General features: G+C 46.4%; 1 protein-coding gene across 2 annotated transcripts in view; it reads left to right on the top strand.

Annotated features, from left to right (window-relative positions):
* The window catches only part of Fbln5 (fibulin 5), a 71578-nt gene that overhangs the window by 9316 nt on the left and 42402 nt on the right, over window positions 1-19860 (top strand). The window lies entirely within an intron of this gene.

Here is a 19860-nt window from a genome sequence, read left to right as displayed (position 1 = left end):
TTGACCATGTCCTTTGTGTCTTCCCAAATGGAGCTGGCTATCATAAAATGTGCCCATCAGACAATGGTCTGCTCTCTATAGATGGCATAATGTTCTCTTCCAGATATATTTCTGGGTCCTCTTCTGACTCTGGAATTGAGTTTTGCCATTCACGTAACAGTTCTCTAAAAAGCCAATTTGCTCTCTTTCTATCAACTGATGACCCCTCCCTCCCTCCCTCCCTCCATTTCTTTGATCTCACTGATGATCAACTTCATGTTTTCTCAACTAACCAATGTATCTCATCAGACTCAGGCCAGTGCTTTGTCTTTCATGCATTGAATGGACCAAGCACTGCTACAGAGAAGCCCTTAGGGTCAACATAAGCTGATCTGGAAAAGAAAGTGGGCTTCTTAGATGACAGCCAGTATTCTTATGGCTAAAGGAGCCTTGCTGATGGGGACTCTGGGGAAAAGTAGACACCATATGTCACGAACCCCCAAAAAACTGGCAGCACCCTGGAGATCTTCAAGTTCCATTGGCCAGTGTTGCCTTGGAGGACAGTTGCCTGGGGTCCTGCCCAATCCTTTGGCAGTAGTTGGACTAAATCCTTGTAATTGTCTCCAGCTTTGGGAGAGTTACAGTGAAGAAAGATTGACAGTTAAGACTCAAACTTTTTTGACTGTGTACCCCCTCTGCCAAATCCTTTTGGGCTTGGATCCCCATTACAGGCATATTTATATATGACACATGCATCCTGTTATATTCATGTGGTTTGAGGAATATGAATACACATAAGAAATAGGAAATTTAAAAGAATGCAATAAAAATAAATATGAATTGAAATTCTAATATTTTCTTTCCCTGGCCTTAAAAGTATGGGAGACCATCAGTCTATTTAATAAGATTTTGTGAGTTTCAGGGCTCTGGAGTATTGGTCTGTAGCCAACAGCTAGAGAGACTATGCTGATTATAATATATAAATACATTCATGTAAATGAGTGTGCATTAACATTTAAATATATGCAAACAGTATGTAAACATATGTCCTTCAATGCTATGGGGAAAATTGGATATACCTGAGCTCACAATTTGCATTGTTACTGCTCTCAAAGGATCTGGTGTGTATGTCAGGGCACATGTGTATGTGCTGATTGAGATTCACCTTAACTAGGAACATGCCTAGGGAAGAAAATGTGGAACCTAATCAAGCCACATGCTTCACAGCTTTGGGGGAGGAGACAACATCATGCTTCCTTATGACACATTGCAGAACAATAGGCCATTGTAACTGGAAAGGACTTTTTGGAAGTTCTTTAGCTACAACCTCTTACTTTTTGGAAAGGTGAATATGGACTCTAGCAAGTGAGTTAATTGCACAGTTAGGATGTGAGGCCAGCTGACCGCTCCCATCTAATAGAAAAGAAATAGTCCAAGAAGGTGTGTGTGTGTGTGTGTGTGTGTGTGTGTGTGTGTGTGTGTAAATAAATATGGGGAGAGAGAGGGGCGATGCTCTCTCAGAAGACACCTAGAGGGCAGATGAGCTGAGAGACTAACCATGCGTGCAGTGAGGAAGGGGGTGTGATAAGGCATTGGAAAGGGCTCTCATCTGATCCTGCTGTGGACTGGTCTTGGGCCATCTCACTAACCTCTTCTGTAGAACAGCTGGGAACTCACTACCTTAGGGTTCCTTGGGTACCCTCCTTCCTTCCACATACCTCCTTCCAGGAACTCAAGGTTCTTGGCACTGAGGACAAGGCTGGGAAGCCTATTCATCTTGTGATCCCTCTGACGTCATACCACTTGTGGTTCTGAACCTGTCATATAGGCATGTGGAGCCTTTAATAATGACCCTTTTGTATGCCCAGTACAATCTGGGAACCCCAGCAAGGACTGGCACCAGGCCCATCCATTTCCAAAATGTTAAGCATTATGCATTCATTTGTCCTGAGTTCTGACTTCCCTTCCCTCCACCCCACCGTTTCCTGACTTACCAAGGCTGAGGCCCCTATGGGCATTGTGAGAGGAGGTGGCAGGGGGCCAGAGCAGGGGAAGGGCTGGGAATGGCAGCTCTCTAACTGATGCTCCAGGGAACTGGGACAGAAGGCAGGGGTGCTGGGAGCAAGGCAGCAGGGAAGAGATGGGCAGGTGTGTGCAGGGAAGAAGGCCTTGGAAGGAGAGAACAGGCATTCCTGGAGCAAGGACTTCTTCTTGAGGAAGCAATGAGAATTCAGTGAGAACTGGAGACATTTCTGAAGCTTTGGTGGAGCATGGAGAGAAGAGTGCATCTCCTCCCCATCAAAACAAACCTAAGTGCATTGCTAGCAGCAGCCACAGTTGTGACGCCAAGCCCTGGTTCAGGGTTTGTGTCTCAGGGTCATGGGCCCTCAGCACACTACAGGTAGAACTGTCATCTTTGTTGTGCTTATAAGGGAGTCAAAGCACAGAGAAATTAAAAGACCTGTCTGTGGTCACACTGTGTGTCAGGTTGAGTTGTAGTTTGAACCACTCAGGCTCTGGATGAGGAACCTGGTACTTGGGCTGTAAAGGTTTTTGAGGGGCTTTTAGACAGCCAGTGTAGAAGTCAGTGTTGACACCCAAGTTCTTGCTGACTTCCCTTGTAAATGAAATTTTTTTTTTTTTCTGTAAAACTTTGAACTGGACAAGAGTTGAGAGAACACAGTGGATGATTTTCTACTTATCACCCGAGGTTACTGGTCACCAGCACAGGCTCTTCTTCAGCTTCCACTTAGTTCTGTGATTTGAAGCAAATGCCAGGTGCCAAATCAGTTTAATATTGCAGAATTATCTAAAGAAGGCAAAGATTCTTTATAAGAAGGCCACAAAACAAACCCCAAATCCCCCCTTAAAACTTAAAATGTGCTGGGCGGTGGTGGTGCACGCCTGTAATCCCAGCACTCGGGAGGCAGAGGCAGGTGGATCTCTGTGAGTTCCAGGCCAGCCTGGTCTACAGAGCTAGTCCAGGACAGGCTCCAAAGCTACAGAGAAACCCTGTCTCGACACCCCCCCCCCAAAAAAAAAAACTTAAAATACATTATTAAACCTATAAATGTCAGCAAGAATCCATTTTTGCCATGCAATATCTAGATGGTGTTTAGATTGATTGTCTTATAAATGCCCTTTTTCCAGGACTGGGAGGATAGATTAGTGAGCGAAATTCTTGTCTCACAGGCATGAGAACCTGAGTTCAGATCCCCAGCACCTACACAGAAGAGATGGGCATGACTGTACATGCCTCTAACTGCAGCAATGGGAAAGTGGAGTTGGGCAGATCCCTGGGGCTTGGTGGCCAGCCAGTCTAGTTCCAACTGCAATTAGAGACCATGTCTCAAAACAAACAAACAAACAAACAACAACAACAACAACAACAAAAATGTGAAGGCCAACAAGATGGTTTAGCGGATAAGGGTACTTGCTACTTGAATTGACTCCTGGGATCCACAATACCTCGTTTACATGTCTGGTAAAGAGAACAGATGCCATCAAACTGTTTTCTGACCTCCACACAGGCATTATGGCATCAACATGTGTGTGTACATGAACATGAAATAAAAATATAATAAAAAGGAAGACTTACATGATGTTGAACTTTATACACACACACACACACACACACACACCTGCACACACGTGCATCTCCCCACTCCCTGCAAATGCCTTTTCCCCATTGCTTTCATGGAGTCTGACCTGGACAGCTTTCCTAACTGCCTCAGTCGCTAGCTCTGCTCCTCTTCTAGCTGCTTCCTTGTGGATGTAAAGGTGTTTGTCTGGAGTGGCTGTGCATGGTTCCTCCGTGAACCATTCCCAATTAACATTTGGCGTGTGACACTCCATGCAGAAGACCCTAGGCAGGGTGTTTTCATGTAAGCAGATCTGGCCATACCTATTTTACAGTTTGTAGACAAAGACACAGAACCCCAGGCTCAGCATAGGAAGGTGCCAACCAGAAGGAAATCCAGGGCCTGGCTGACTTCAGAGCTGCATCCCCTCCACTCCCAGAGCCTTCCTGGCCCTGCTGCCTTTTTGTGCCACATTAGCAACTCTCAGGCTCTCTTGTCTTTCAGCTGCTTGCATGGTATCTGACCTCCCTTCCTTGACCACAGACTCCTGGCTGTTCCCCTTTGTGCCTAATCTTTCCCATCGGTGCTCTGGAAGCTGGAAATAGGTCTAGAGACTTGGCCCAGTTCTGGTGTGATGTTTGGGATAAACCTCTTCATAGGTGACGCCTTTGGTCTTCTGCCCCTTCCATTCATTCTCTGGTTTCCTTTCCTAAAGTGTGAGAGCCACCTTGAGCAAGATAATGGCTGTCTCTGTCCCCTGGAGCCCAACTTTGCAGCATGTCTGACTTACTTTCATAGAAACCATCTTCATTATACTCCACTTAGCCCGTGTCCTCTTTCTGTAGGCTGACAGAGCCCTGGGCCCCCAGTTCCAACAGTATCTCTGAGCTTCCTTCTTGACCTCTCTGTTTTCAGTTCCACTTCGGTGGTGACTAAACTCTGTTCTGGAACAGTGTGGCCTCAGGTTTGAGTGTCTGAGTCCTTGGTTAGAAGTCTAGATCACTTGGGGCACTTTTGTAGACAGGGACATAGTGACCCAAGAATTACAGTCCCCAAGCCAAGAATGCTTTGCACTGAGAAAAATGACAGCTTGGCTTGAGGGTGACTAGCTCCACAGGCTGCTGGGACTCGTGGCTGGATGCATGTGTCACCCAGATCTTCTTCCACCGTTGGAAGATATGGTAACCTGATTCTCTAGATGGGGCCTGAGGGTGGTCAGACATAGCTAACTAGCAAGGAAGAAAGGCTGGTGGAGCTGAGGTTACTCACCTGGACCCAGACATAGTGCAGACCAAACAGTACACAAAGAGTTTTGAGCCAGCTAGGAGCCATCTGGGAAAAGTAAGGGTTGGCTATGTTGAATTAAAAGCAAGGAGTAGGGCGGCTTAGTGATGGGCTTCCTGGATTCAGACTGTCACTCTGGAGCCTTCTCCTCATGACATATTACCTCTGAGAACCAATCCCTTGGAATGCAGTTGCCACCAGTCTCGGAATGTTTATTCCTTATGGCCTTCAACATGTCATCTCTCTGGGTGACGTTTTACATAAGCCTGGCTTTGCTAACCAACTTGGCTCAGTAGCAAGCCAGGGACTCTACCAGTAACAGAGATTCATGATATGTTCTGCAGTTGAGAAAGCTGTTTCTCCAGAGCTCTGCTGCTCCAGGGACTTCAGGGATCCTCCTGGCCATTCCTAAGACTACAACCAAGGCCTTTTATTCCCCAGTTGTCTGGCATTTCACTGTTGTTAGTAATCAGGGCACCCACGTAGGCAGAGAGCAACAAATAACAGATACTTCTGAAGATGCATGGAGTTGGCCTAAGACACTCAAGTTATTTTTCCTGACAGCTAGCCAGTATTTAGTCGACTAATTTAGTTCACAGAGTGCTTCATCCATGCCAGGCTCTCTGGTTTAGGCACAAAGCAGAACAGCCATAGGTCTGTGATCAAATAAGAGAGGTCAGATACCATACAAGCAACTGAAAGACAAGGGAGCCTGGGAGTTGCTAATGTGGCACAAAAAGGCAGCAGGGCCAGGAAGGCTCTGGGAGTGGAGGGGATGAAGCTCTGAAGTTAGCCAGGCCCTGGATTTCCTTCTGGTTGGCACCTTCCTATGCTGAACCTGGGGTTCTGTGTCTTTGTCTACAAACTGTAAAATAGGTATGGCCAGGCCTGCTTATATGAAAACACCCTGCCTTGGGTCTTCTGCATGGAGTGTCACATGCCAAACGTTAATTAGGAATGGTTCACGGAGGAGGTTGCTGGGCTTCTGAACTAGCAACTAGGGCAATGGTTCAGAGTCTAAAATGTACTGAAGGCCTAATTCTTTAGAAACCTTAAAAATGACCCAAAGCTGAGCTTCACCATACCCACTTTGCAGGCCTATTTAGGCTTCGAGGAGACTCTCCTCAGACTCTGCTTCTAGGTGCCAGATTAGCTTGGTTTGTTTAAGTTATGAGACAAAGCCACAGGAAGTCAGCCCAGTGTGGCATTTGTTCCCAGCCCCAAGACAAGGCCAAGAGCACAGAGAAACCTCAGCCACAGCATGGCCCATCTGTGGGCAGCACAAATGGAGGAGCGTCTGGAGGCTTTCCTTTACTTTTATTCTTTCCGTTTTTTTTTCTCCAGGCCTCCTGCTTGGGCTGTCGCTTAAAACCCGGGCCTCAGGCTTAGGAAATGTGAAGAGTGGAAGGTTCCCTAGCCGCTGAGGGGTTTAGGATCAACTAGGCTTGGGGAGGGAACGGCATCTCCTGTAGAAGCAGGGGCTCTGCTGTTGACTTTGGTCAGAAGCCCTTGAACTGCTCCAGCAAGCTTGTGCACTGGCAGCCCTCCCCCAGGGTTCTACATCTGCTTTGGTCTTTTCCTCACATAGAGTAGGGAGCTGGGTAACTCACTCACCCTCTCAAAACCTCCATTTTGTTTTTCTAACTGTAAACAGGGACAACATTACCAACATCCAAGGATTATTTTGAGAAGTATATAGGATAATGCACAAGGACGGTCTAATCCCGAGGCTGGCTCTGGGCAGGGGCTTCACAAGTTAGATACTATCATGACTCCAAACCTCACCATTTCTGTTGCTACCTCCTACTCCTGTTATTGTGTCTCTATGACCCCTAGCTGTTCCTGCTCTCGTGAGTTCTTTCCCCTGGAAAATAGCTTGGATACCGCATGCTTCCAGAGGCTGAGGGTTGAGTTATCACTTCATTGGCAGCAGTTGGAGTTAGCTCTGCCTGTCATGGAGAGGACCAATGTTGTTAATCTAGGACCACACTTGAAGCTACAGAGCCCTTGCCCACCCATCTGTTCACGTAAGAAAAGACAGAAACATTTTTTAAAATTGCAATAACTAAATTGCTTAACTTTATGAAAACGAATTACTTAACCCCCCCCCCCATTATATTAACGCCTAAATTGAGGCAGCATGCTGCATTATTAAAGGGACAGCAAAGATAGCTGTGTAAGAGCTGGGCTTTGGCTCTAGATTTACTACTGACTGGCTGAGGACATTCAGAAAGTCAGTTGGCCTCTGATCTAAGTGCTGTTAGCTGTAAAGAGGGTTAGTGTTATACTAAGCCTCTTAATCTGGGGTCAGTACATTTAAATCAAGGCCTCTAATTTTCTAGCCTCTGGCTAATGTGTAATTGAAAGCTAGCATTTCCGTCTAGTATGCTGGTAATTTGTCATGGGACTCTTAGACCCTTGACTGTGTAAAGCCAGGTGTTTACAGATCACAGCACAGCTGGAATAGTTACTTCGAACTGCTTTTGAAATCTTATTCATGCTTGCCACTCCTCCAGAATTTACTGACAGACATTAGATCTGTTGCTCAACCTTGCTGTTTAGTGTATATTAATAAGGGCATGTATATATACACAGTTGGGGAGATAGCTTGGTCAGTAAAGTGTCTGCTATGCATGAGCATCAAGTTTGATCCCAGTACTCATGTGGAAAAGCTGGGTGTGGCAACCTTTGGTTCTATCCCTAGCACGGGAGAGACAGACGGGGTCTCTGGAGTCTACTGAGCAGCCAGCCTAGTTGAATGGGTGAGTGCCAGGCTCAGCATCTCCAAAGTAAGATGGAGAGTGAATGAGAACGCCATCAGACATTGATCTTCGACTTCTAGATGCCTGCTCATATATATGCACACACAGGCACACATACATGAACACACAGAGACACACACTACCTAAATCAATAGTAAAAAGTATATGTAGAGCTCTATCATTTTAAATGTTTTGATATTGTCTTTTCAGTATAGAGGTTTCCTTTGTAATCCTATGGATTTTGTTTCATGTGGTTTAAAAGCATTGAGAAGGGGAATTCATCCATACAAGACAGGTCTGTGGTGTGCATACATAGCTCCCTGAGTCATGTGATTTGTCAGGCTCCTTCTGGCTCCAGAATGTTCTATCATTTCAAATCTTCCCAATGGTGTGTGTGTGTGTGTGTGTGTGTGTGTGTGTGTATGCATTGGGTTTTTCTGGTAACACTTTCTTCCCTGGATTGTTTAGATAATGCAACTCTGGTCTACTTCTGTGTTTCAAGCAGTGACACTTTCTGATGGGTTTACTAATCCAGAATTCATCAGAGAATGCGTCTCTTCTCTCTGAGCCCCAGCTTTAGCAGTCAGTACTGACCTATTGTGGGAGGCACAGAGCACTGACTAGCCTCCATGAGCTGGGTAAACTCCACTGTTGGGACGTGACCAGCCTCTGGTGTCTTTGTGCAGTAGGTCATTTCCTCTATGCCCAGCATGGCAGTTTTCTTAATGATCTACATGCTTTTCTTGGCTCTTATCTTAGGTTCTTTGGTCTGGTCATGTTTCTTTTAATTGTGTTTCATTCTCAAATTATCCAGCTGTGTGTGAAAAGAAAGGGATTTTGCAAGAGGAGAGATGAAGTATGGATGCTACAGCTGAACAGGCCCCCTTGGCTCGGCTGTAATGGTTCTGACCAAAGTGACTGATCTACCAGGTCTCCAGAGAGAACCTGCTGCATGACTGTGGGTCAAAATCACCTGTGGGTCAAAATCACCTGCCAGGACCAGAGGAAGCACTAAGTATACAGTTTTGAAATTAGTAGGAGGGGCATGGTAGAGAAGGCAGTCTCACTGTATGGTCCTGGCTTGTCTCAAGCGTCAGGATTCAAGCAGTTTCTCTAGCTCAGCCTTGGAGGTGTCCAGGGCTACAGTGCCCCCCAGCACGTGAAAGTGGGACATGGTGACTGCACCTTCCTATTCATTGTCAAGGCTAGTCACAGATGTCTTTTCAAGCATTCTCTCCCTAAGAGTAGATTGATTATACCATTGGTGAACCATAGAACCGAATTATCCAAGTAGGTTCGGAATGTAACAGCGGTTTCTGGGCATGCCCTGTGTGGCTTTCCTCTGCTCTGGGCAATATCTTCAGGGCATCTCTGTCTCTTGCTTGCACTCACCGTGCAAGGAAGGTTGTAGGAAACTGTAACCTGGGAGCTGTTCGTGCCACAGAACAAATGAAATAAGGATTGAAAACACCATACGAATGCAGGTCATTTGTTTCATGCGTGAGGCCAGAAACATTAGGAATCTTATCTCTATAGCCAACGACTGCTTCATGGAGGTGTCAGCTGAGCGCCCCCAGTTATGATTTCTGCTTCTAGGAAAAGAAAAGAGGGTCTTAATTTCTTGAAGGGCCTGGATCGAGTGGCTTGCTATGCCAGTAAACAATGGGAGACAGTGTGATGCCACAGAACAAGGCTGGATTTCAGATTCACCCAAACTAGGGTTTACATCCTGCCATTCATTGCCCAATGGCCTAGCTCCTGATTTAAACACTTGCAGATAATATCTTGCCTGCAAGATAGGATACTAGTACTTATCTGTGGGCTGCTTGGTTGTTTAGCAGAGATGATGCTTTGTGTCTGATAGTCTGGTCTGCACCATCAAATGATACTCCATCTCTGCTGCCTGCTTTGGAACCTGTGGTTCCTTACACTGTAAGAGCAATACTTGCTTTGTGACTTAGCAGGGGATGGCCAGTCACACATGCTTGGTTGCTTCTTAGCACAGGCTGGGAGGCTGGGGAGAGAGTAGCAAAGGGGAAGGGAAGGGAGTGGGTTTCCCTTTAGTTTATGATTACATGCAGATACAGTAGTGCATTGCTTGAAATGGGGGTGTGTTCTGAGAAGTACATTATTGGTGGTTTTGTCATTATGTAAATGTCAAAGCATCTACTTACTCCAGCATCACCAGGCGATACAATCCCATCGGACTTCATATACATGCAGCCTGCCATTGACTCACTGCATGCTGATTCTTCTCTTCCATCTGTCTACTCAGTGTCCACCAAAGTAGTAGCTCTTGCACATTCTCTGGGACCCTCGTGACTAAGCCGCTGGTGCCAGAGCAACTTGAATACCCTTGTTCCCTTCTCTCTTGGACTGCCAGTCTATTTGGACACATGGGTTCCACAGTGTTCTGGCATGGAAGGCTATTTGTGAGGATTGTGGGCTGGGGACCATTTCTAACCAGCTTCCTTGGACCTCAAGCTGGAAGCAGGAAGGAAGGGGCTCCCTATAACAGGTATGTGCCTTGTTTACATCTTTCATATTGAGGGTATGATGTAGGGCCCAGGAAGTGGGTTGGATTCCTGGTGGGAACATTCCTGGCATGCAGGCACTACACCAGCACCTGCTATGTGTCCACAACCTATGGTAGAGTGATCTTTCAATAAGTTATAATCACAGGAATGAATGAATGAATGAATGAATGAATGAAAGGAAGGAAGGAAAGTGTTAGTGCTGACAACCCAGGGAAGTGAGGCTCCCCTCCTCCTCTCCCTTGATCTCTCAGCCCTCACATAAATCCCACTGTCTGTGATTTCTCACACTGCATTGAGTGCCAAGAGAGACCATGCTAACCACAATGGCCACGGTGTACAGCCTACACTCAGCATGGTGTTGGAATATGGCTGCACTGGGAGCAATGGATAGAATTAGGAGGCTGAGAGGATGATGGGGACAGGCGCCAGTGAAGAGCTGTGGGTTAGACGGACTTGTGGAGTTCTACCTCTACTGACCTTTTCTTAAGGACATTCTTTCGGGGAGGTTCTAGTGGGAGAGACTGGTTCCCACACATCCGCCAGCACCTAGAGCCCCCCCCCCCCCCATACAGTCTCCGAGAGTGTCTTTCAGTCATATCTCATGTCAACACACCCTGGGAACCTGCAGCCACTCTGAGGTTTCTGCTTTTCGTGGACACAGAGGAGTATGTCTAGGGAAGGGTCTCGGGCCCGTCTCCTCAGGGTCTGTCTAGGGAAGGACATTCACAGGATTCTTTCCCTCTGTGGCACTCCAGACAGAAGACAAGAAATCAAGGGCTGACCTTCCATTCCCTCCAGCTTGTTGGAGTGGGGCCAGAGGGGAGATGGGGACAGCCTGAGCTGGTCCTGCCCCAGGCAGCCAGCATCTGGAGCAGGCTCTGGAGACGTTTGACGTGGTAGTACTGGGGAGGCAATGATGCCTGGGGGATTTTCAGGGCTGTCTGACTCTCCTTCAAATTAGAACATTTGCAGAAATGCAGCCAGACTTGATTTATGAGCTCTGCATATTTCACAGGTCTTTACACATCCCCCAGGAATCACTGAGGTCAGACAGAACAGACTTCACATCCGGAATCAGTATGAAATTGGCATCTTCCATAGTTCTCGTGGGAGGGGGGGGATGATAATTTGAGAGAAGTTATATGAAGCAATGCAAAGACGCAAAAAATTACAGCCTCTGCTTCATTCCTGTTGGAGACAAAGAACAGATATATGTTTTCCGTATCTGAGCCTAGTGAGGAGTGGCCATGTCCTCTGGGGCCACCATTACCAGGATGAAGCATGATGGAACAGGGATGCTAGGGTAACTGATGAGCTCAATGGGAACTCAGGAGTGACCACAGCATCCTATACTTGTCCTCTGGCACACACTCCGTACAGTGATGAATAGACAACCCTGTCTATTTAACATCCCGAGGCCCAGCAGGAACTTTCTGTCTTGCTCACCACGGTAGTTTTAGTGCCTGATGAGAATTTGCTGAATGAGTGGATGAGCCACACACGATGAGAGGAGTGAGTAGGTTTCAAATGAGAAGAAGGAACTGATAGCATCCTCGGTAGAGACGCCTGCATAGGCCCAGCTTGTTATTGCCGATGAATTCATTCATTCCTTGAGTTCTTGGCAGGAGTCAGGCAAGTTGGTGGGAACCGTGAGATGTGATACATAGTAATCACAGCTCAACACAATGGGCCTATAACAGAGGTACCAGACCCTGGGATGGCCCTGGCTAGGGTAGTTACAGCTTTTCAGGGTCGGTGCTATACATCTACAGCTACTTCATTAGACAGATAACTACAGACTCCCTCTCAGCATCGGACTCTACATCAGCCAGATGCTAAAGGAGTGTCCTGTATGAATTCCATGCTGAAATGGGATCTGCTGGCCTTCAGGGGACCAGTGGAGGTTTGAGCAGAAAGATATTTAGCTGCAAATAGTATGAGCAAAAGCATGGAGCAGAGGAAGTTCATGGTATGTTCAGGACCACTAGTGGGAGCCAGCCTTGGCTGTGAGCTCACTGGTGACCTGCTTGTTTATGTCACCCAGCATGCCACACAGGCACAGGCTGACTTAGAATAAGAGATAAGGCTGTGGATATTGGCTGGGACTAGACTGTCTGGTATTGAGAGCCATGCAGCTGACTTAGGCTTTACACATGGAAAATGAAAAGTTACTTTTACATTGGTTTCAGATTTCTGTTTTGGAGGCTTAGCCAATAGGGATGTGGATCGAGTCATAGCATGGCTGCAAGCTTGCAAGATGGCATGCTCTAGTCTCCTCTCTTCTTGGTACTCTACTTTCTCATACATGTGAGAAGAACTAGATAGTTGCTAAAGATTCCTCCAACTTCCCCAAAGCGAAACCTGGCTTTCGCTAGCGTTCTCCAACATCCCACGAACTCCTGTGCTATGTTATGTGCTGTGATGGCAGGTGAACAGTGACTTGGAGTCTTAGTCTTAGTGACTAGTGACAGGCCACTTCATAACCTCATTGTTTCTATGTTCTCAGGCCCCTTATCCAAACTCTCCTTTAAGGCAGAATAGAGATGTGCCCTTTCAAGCTCCTCTAGGAAGGGGTGTCTGTGGGTGGCCATATACCCAGCCCTGGGAATGATAAACACATGCCATGGTTCTACATGAACTCTGGCACTATCTGTGTAGAGTGTGAGAAGGGTCTGCAGCATCCAAGTAGAACACAGCCCCTTGGAAAGCCAGGACCAGTATTTAAGAGTACAAGAGGTCCACAATGGTAGAGGTTTCTAGGAAATGCCCCATCTCGGACTTCCTGGACACCTTTTTTTTTTTTTTTTTTTTTTTTTTTGGATAGCTTAGTTTTTTGTTTGTTTATTTTAGGATAGGGGCTCACTTATCAAGGCTGGCTTTGCATGTGCTGTGTAGTCAAGGATGACCTTCAATGTGTGCTTCTCCTGCCTCTACCTCTGAATGGTGGAATTACATTGTGAGTACCACCACAAGCAGTTATGTGTGCTGGGTGCTTATATATGCTAGGCAAACATTGCTATCATCCGAGCCACATCCCCAGCCCAGGCTATCTCAATCATATTCAGCTTCTAAAGCAGACAGAGTCCCATCCAGGCCTCAGAACATCTGGTCAAGTGCAGATGTTCAAGTCTGCCATGTCCTTGTGCAGTGCTGTGTTTAATAAACCTTGAAGTCCCACTTTGCTCTCCAGCAGGGAGGAGGGGAAGAGCAGGTGCCTTCTCACCCTTCTGGACAAAGAGCAGGAGTTTCAGGAGAGCTGTATGGGGGCAGGAAGCTTGACTGTGGGTGAGAGCTTTCCTTTGATTCAAGCACCAAGAGAAGTCTTGATTTGGGGTGTGTCAACCCCGTGCTCTAAGAGAAAACTGGAGCAATCCAGCCCAGATGTCACCACAGCAAGCTTCTTGGGAACTTTCTAGGTGAATTAGCATTTTATGGCTTGCTTGCAGAGAGTACTTCTCATACTTCCTGAAGTGGCCCTCTAGTCTGATTTCTGAAGGACAAATGTAGCAGACTTTCTTGGGCCACCAGCCCCCAAATCATTACATGGAGACTTGGTATTAGTTATGTATGCTTGGCCTTAGTTTAGGCTTATTTCTAGCTAGTTCTTATAACTTATATTAACCTGTTTCTCTTCATCTACATTTTGCCTCAGGGCTTTTTACCTTTCTTTCATTCCATATATCCTACTTCACCTGCTTCCTTTGTTTCTGGCTGGCTGCCGGCTTCCTGGCTGGCCCTGGGCATCTCCCTCTTTTTCTCTCTTGAGCCTAGATTCTTCCTACTACTTATTCTCTCTGCTTGCCAGCCCCACCTATTTCTCTCCTGCCTAGCTATTGGCTGTTCAGCTTTTTATTAGACCAATCAAGTACCTTAGGCAGGCAAGGGAAAACAAATGCAATACATCTTTACATAGTTAAACAAATACAACATATACAAATGTAACACATCTTTACATAGTTAAAAATTATTCTGCAACACAAACAAATGTAACACATTTTTACTTAGTTAAACAAATATTCTACTCCACAACAGAAAAAGTTGTTATTTCCAAGTCTACAATTAGGTCTTAACCATAAAATTTTATCTTCATTGACAAAAGGGAGTTGAAAGCTGAGGCCGTGGACAGGGAAATTGTTAAGGACAGGCTCAGCCAGCCCAGCCCTCCTTCTTCCTCCTCTTTGAGTTCCTTCAAGGGACCATGGGAAACAGGATGTAATGAGTAGAGGGAGTCCAATCCTGCAGAGACCACAGTGTGGCTGCACAAAGACTGAGTATCTGGCGAGAGCCAATTTTGCTGTGGGTAGTCTTCATAGAGAGATCAGGAACTAGCACTGCTGTGTGATGTTATGTGCCCCAAATTCACTTAAAAACCTTTGGGTTCTTTATTATCAAGACAAATGCAGTGTTGTGGAAAGAGATGGGGTCCAGAAACCATGATTTGTGGGCATGTCCTTGCTTGGCTATGGGCTGAGGATGCTCTGAGGTGAGTGTAGAGTCTCATTTACTGGGAAGGAGGGAGAACCAGTGAGCAATGCAGACCCTCAGGTTGATGATACAGGGAGGTCTGAAATTGTTGTCCCTTGTCAACTTTCATATTCTAAGTAGTTTGGTCAGGATGTGGTAAGCCAAGAACAGCCATCTCTTTAAGGTAGGTTCTTAAGATCTTTTCCTTCCCTGAGAGTCTAGATTCACGAAATTATGAATTCTTTCCCAAACCACTATATGGACACATCCAGCACAACCCTCTTTGTAAGCCATGGAGCTCCATTTTACCCCTATATAAGCTCAACAAATAGTTATAAATTTAGTAAATTTGACTATTAATATTCTGTCCCTCCAAAGATACAAAAACGTGGTATAGGAACCCTGGTACCTCTGCAGATGAACAAGTCACCAATGAGTTAATAGGAAACAAAGTCATCAAGACCACAGGAGACAGTGTGGACTTGGCCTTGGCTCTCTTGAGCAGGCAAGGCTTGCCAGGGTCACATTCCAGGGCAGCCTTCTGACCGTGAAGCAGAGGATATGGGATTCCAAATCAAACTGCCGAGCCACACGCAAACTAATAGGGTCTCATCAACAGTGTTGTTGAGAGCAAATGAAGAGGGGAGGGTGAGGTAGACCATCCTCCCTGAAGCCTGGAAGCAGCCTCTGTGTGTGTGTGTGTGTGTGTGTGTGTGTGTGTGTGTGTGTGTGTGTAGCTTGCAGAATGTTTGTGCAAGTGTGTCCATAACAGAGTGCCACAGACTTGGTGTCTTAATGAGCCAGGTGTATCACATCACAATTCTGGAGGGAAAGAGCAAGGCAAGGTGGCTGTAGGGCTGGACTTCTGAGGGCCACCGAGTGTAGTTCTGCTGTGTGTCTCTCTTCCTGACTTGTAGCCAGCTATATTCTCTCATGTCTGCTCTTCCTCTCCCTCTGTGCTTGCCTCTGTCCAGTTTTCTCTTCTCAGAAGGGCACCAATTGTGGTGGGTTGGGGCTTTGCTCTACTTCAGTGTGTCTTCAAAGATCCCATCTCCAAATGCAGGCACTTTCTGAGGCACTGGAGGTCAGGACTTCAACACAGGAATTAGAGGAGGAGGAAAACATGGAACGTGGCCTTTTCCTCTAGCAGGGACCTTTCTGAGGCCAGAGACCATTGAGAAGCCATTTTTTTTTCCTTCTTGTCTTTAATAATCCCCTATGTGATTCCTTCTAGGAGGCCTTCTTGGGTCTTTATTACCCCAATTATGATCCCCTCAGCACTTCCTCTTCTGAGCTCCCAAATGCTTTGCTTGAGCCTTGACTGGGACATTTCTTACCATTTCTTCTAGACCACAGTCACACCCACACTCGCCATGCTAAAGCCTCCATCTTGGCTGTCTTTGCATCTCTTGAGTCCCTTACCTCCTGTCTAGCACAGAGGGGGGTCATTTATATTTGTTGGCCTGTGGATGGGTCTGTGGTCCAAGAATGTTGAGTAATAAGTACTGAATAAACAGGAAGACAAGGCTATTAGCGAAAGCCACAGCACAAACCTTTGCTGCAATTCTTGGCCCTTGCTGACAAAACCGAGCTACTGAATTTGTCAAGAGCAGAGACTCTTGCTATTCTTCCCTCATGGCTTGACCATAGCAGGTCAACAAAAGAATCTGCAAACTGGGCGCTTAGCATTCTTGAAACCCCAGAGTTCTGGCTGTCTGGGCCAGTTTTGAAGAAAGTCTTCAATCATTTCTTAAATAACGGCATTCTTCTGGCCTGACTCTGTGAAGACTCCTCCTTCCTCCCCCAACCCGGTGACCTTCTGGCCCCTGGGTTCTTGGCTGAATGTCTGGCTCTTCTGGGGAGAGCAAAAGCAGCTCCTGCAGCACTTGGGGTCCTTCCCACGGAGGCAGAGCCACACTCCCCAGAAAGCCCGACTCTGTACAAACAACTGGGTGTTCCCAGGAGGGCGTCAAAAGGTAGTATAGGGCTTAAAAGCACTTTGTTCCAGAATGGAGCATGGAAAAGGAAGAGTGTGGCACTGTCTAAGGCAGGTCACCTGGGCCACTAAGAGAACACTCACCTGAGTTTGACTCGGAAGATCTTTTCTCACCCTCAGCCTTCCCTCAGACCCAAGCTTCTCTCCTGGCACACAGCAACACGGTGCCCAAGGTGTCTTTCCTTGTGGTTCTAGGGACTTCAGATGCTGGAGCCCTTGGGCCATCCATACCTGCTCACTGTGTGCTGTTAGCACTCTTGGGATGTTCCCTGTGAGCCTGAGTGACAGAAGGCAGGAGGAGAGCTTCACATTGTTGTGTTCTTTGGGGATTTCTGGTAACGCAGCAGGTTTCTCAGGATTTACCTTTAAACATTTACCCAGACACCACTGAGGCTTTGGGTCTTTTTGTTTGTTTTGTTTATTTTTGTCTTTTGAGACAAGGTCTCTCTAAGTAGCCCTAGCTGTCCTGGAACTCACTCTGTTGCCCAGGCTGGCCTTGAACTCACAGAGATCCACCTACCTCTGCCTCCCAAGAGCTGGGATTGAAGGTGTGTGGCACCATGCCTGCCTACGTTGGTTTTGACAAAGCACCAGAGCTCATTGGTTCCTTGAAGCTGGAGTGAAATTGAATTAAACTCAGATTAGAACTTTAGAATAAATCATCCAGGGAACTCCAAAAGGGGGGCTTCAGTGAGGACAGTAAAAACCTAACAAGGCCTTCTAGAAGATTACAGCCAGGTTGGCCTTTAAGGACAAGATGAAAGGATGGGTCTCAGTGATTTCTGACCTCAGAAGGTCCCTGCTAGAGAAGGATGTGTTCTATGCTGTCAGTGACAGAAACCTAACTCACCTGGCTTAAAAACCAAAACAACAAAAGAACACTTCATGTAAAACATGGCACACCTAGTATAATTTGTTTTATTTTATTTTCTGTCTTGACCACAGTTTCCCCTCCCTCCAACCTCTCCTCTGCCTATCATGTGTTTTAATATTGAAAAAGCCTGTGGATATGAGTTCTAGATGTGGCTGGAGCCAAGGGCTTTGGCCTTTTCTCATCTCAGGTTCATATGCTTCTACACTCTCAAAGAAGGATGCATCTGGCAGTCTGGAAACTTCTATGTTTATGAGTTAACCTGGAGAGATGGACTCTGATCCCCAGTGCATCAGCAAGAGGACATTGGCAGGCTCTGCTAGCTAGCTTGGTCTCTTGCTATCCTGGGACTCATGCTGTGATCAGCCACTTGTCTAAGGCCCCTGGGGACACATGTGTGGCTAAGATTATGCAAAGTGTCCTCAGAGTAATTTGGGGTGCTGTCACTACCTGGGAGCAGTTTGGATGTTAGATAGGCAGGAGATGGGCCTGGGACCTGGGCTTCTATAGGATAAGAAGGGATAAATTCACTGCCTGATTCAGTCCTATGCACACATCCTTCTGTGACATTGAGACATGGTTACCAGTAAAGAGGGAGGGGGCCTGGAGCCACCTGTGCTACTTACCTGTCCTTAGGGAGGAAGACAGGGTACCCAAACTGCCCCTTAAAGGCAAGTTCCTCTTAGGTTCATAGGAAATACTCAGAAATAAAAATCCTTGAATCTTCTTTATGTAAATACATGCTGTTACCATGTTTGGAGAAAATACACAGTGCCAAGCTCCATATGGGTGTAGAGGCCAGAGATTGATGTTGGATATCTTGCTCAGTCAGTCTCCACCTTTTGTATTAAGGCAGGGTCTCTCATTTGAACCCAGAGTTTGCCAATTTGGCTAGACTACCTAGCCAGTTTGCCTCAAAGGATCTCACATTTCTGCCTCGAGTGCTGGGATTGGGGGAGGGGATGGCTACCACACCCACCTGGCATTTGTATGGGCTCTGGGGATCCAGACTCCAGTCTTCATGCTTGGTCTTCACTCACTGAACCATTTCTCCAGTCCCTGGCCTCATTTTAATGTGCTGGTAACCTCTGGACAGGAATTCTCATTCCATCCACTCCCATACAAAGAACCAAGTGCTCTTCTTTATCACCCGAGCCTCTGTCTTAGTAAATCGTGGGAATGGCTTTGGTGTCTTGTTTATATGTCTTAGAATGGTCATTTAGCTTACCTTGTAGGTTTTTCTACACTGACTAGAGGAAATGATGTGTGTGAATCATGTTGTACTGGATGGTGTTCATTAAGTGCGATGCTTGACTTTCTCTAGCTGGACATATTCTATAGCAAGGTCTATTAGGATAATTTCTACACTAGGAAAAAGAAAAACTCTGGTCACTTACAAGGGGAATATGGCTTCTGAGGGCTTTTTGTCTGAAGAAGAATGTATCACTGATCTCTGAAAGAATGAATTCTTCAGTAATTGAATAATGTTTTGCTGAAAATGGCTCAGAATCAGGCCAGGTACTTGGGAATGAGGTATCAGAAAGACTGGAATCTTCTCTGTAAATGGCTAAGGGTGGCAGCAACCAGAGTGATGACAGGCACAGTCTGTCCAGGTCTGACACTCAGCTCTGCTCCTTACTATCTGTGTGACCTGGGGCAAGTCTTGAGCTCCTGGGTCTCAGTTCTGTAAAGTAGGGGTAACCATTCCTGCCCCACCAACCTCATAGGGTGGTTAGTTCCTCACGGGCAGAGGACTCCCTTCTTTAAAATCTGCAGAACTCAACGGTTGTGGAACATCTGAACCAATTGCTCCTGTAGAGTACTCATCAGAGTTTGTGATGGCTGATGTTTGCTCGTCAGTCTCCCAGGAAACATCAGAGTTTGTGATGGCTGATGTTTGCTCGTCAGTCTCCCAGGAAACTGAGCTGAACTGTGGAAAAGACAGACCCTGTTTGATTATTTGATATAGACACAAATTATATGTAACTCACACAGAAGCTGGAAGGCTGTGTAGCATGCACACACGAGAAGTTAAGTTAGCACTCGGGCTACTGTGTGCTTCCCACCACTGCACCCCCCCCCCCCCATTCTGAGGTCTTCCAGATTCTCCTCTGTGCTGCTGACTGTGGTTGTCAGTTGCCACTCCTCCACTGAGAGGCTAGACTGCACCACAGTCATTGATATTGACATTCCTGTGTCAAAAGTTCTTTGAGTTGCTTCTAGCTTTTTTGCTAGTGAAAGGAATGATGCTGTAGGCATTTTCTGAGTGTTGATCTTGTGTCAAGTTCTTTTATCATGTCTAGTCCTCAGTAGAATCCTTTGGCTATTCTGACAATCACATTATCCAAGGGTAATGGGAGTTTTTTTTCTCTTTCTCTTATCTTCT

This window comes from Onychomys torridus, chromosome 14 (genome assembly GCF_903995425.1).
Source record: "Onychomys torridus chromosome 14, mOncTor1.1, whole genome shotgun sequence".
NCBI classification, from domain to species: Eukaryota; Metazoa; Chordata; class Mammalia; order Rodentia; family Cricetidae; genus Onychomys; species Onychomys torridus.
The sequence above is the reverse complement of the archived record's forward strand: the minus strand, read 5'-3'. Positions and strand labels throughout refer to the sequence as shown.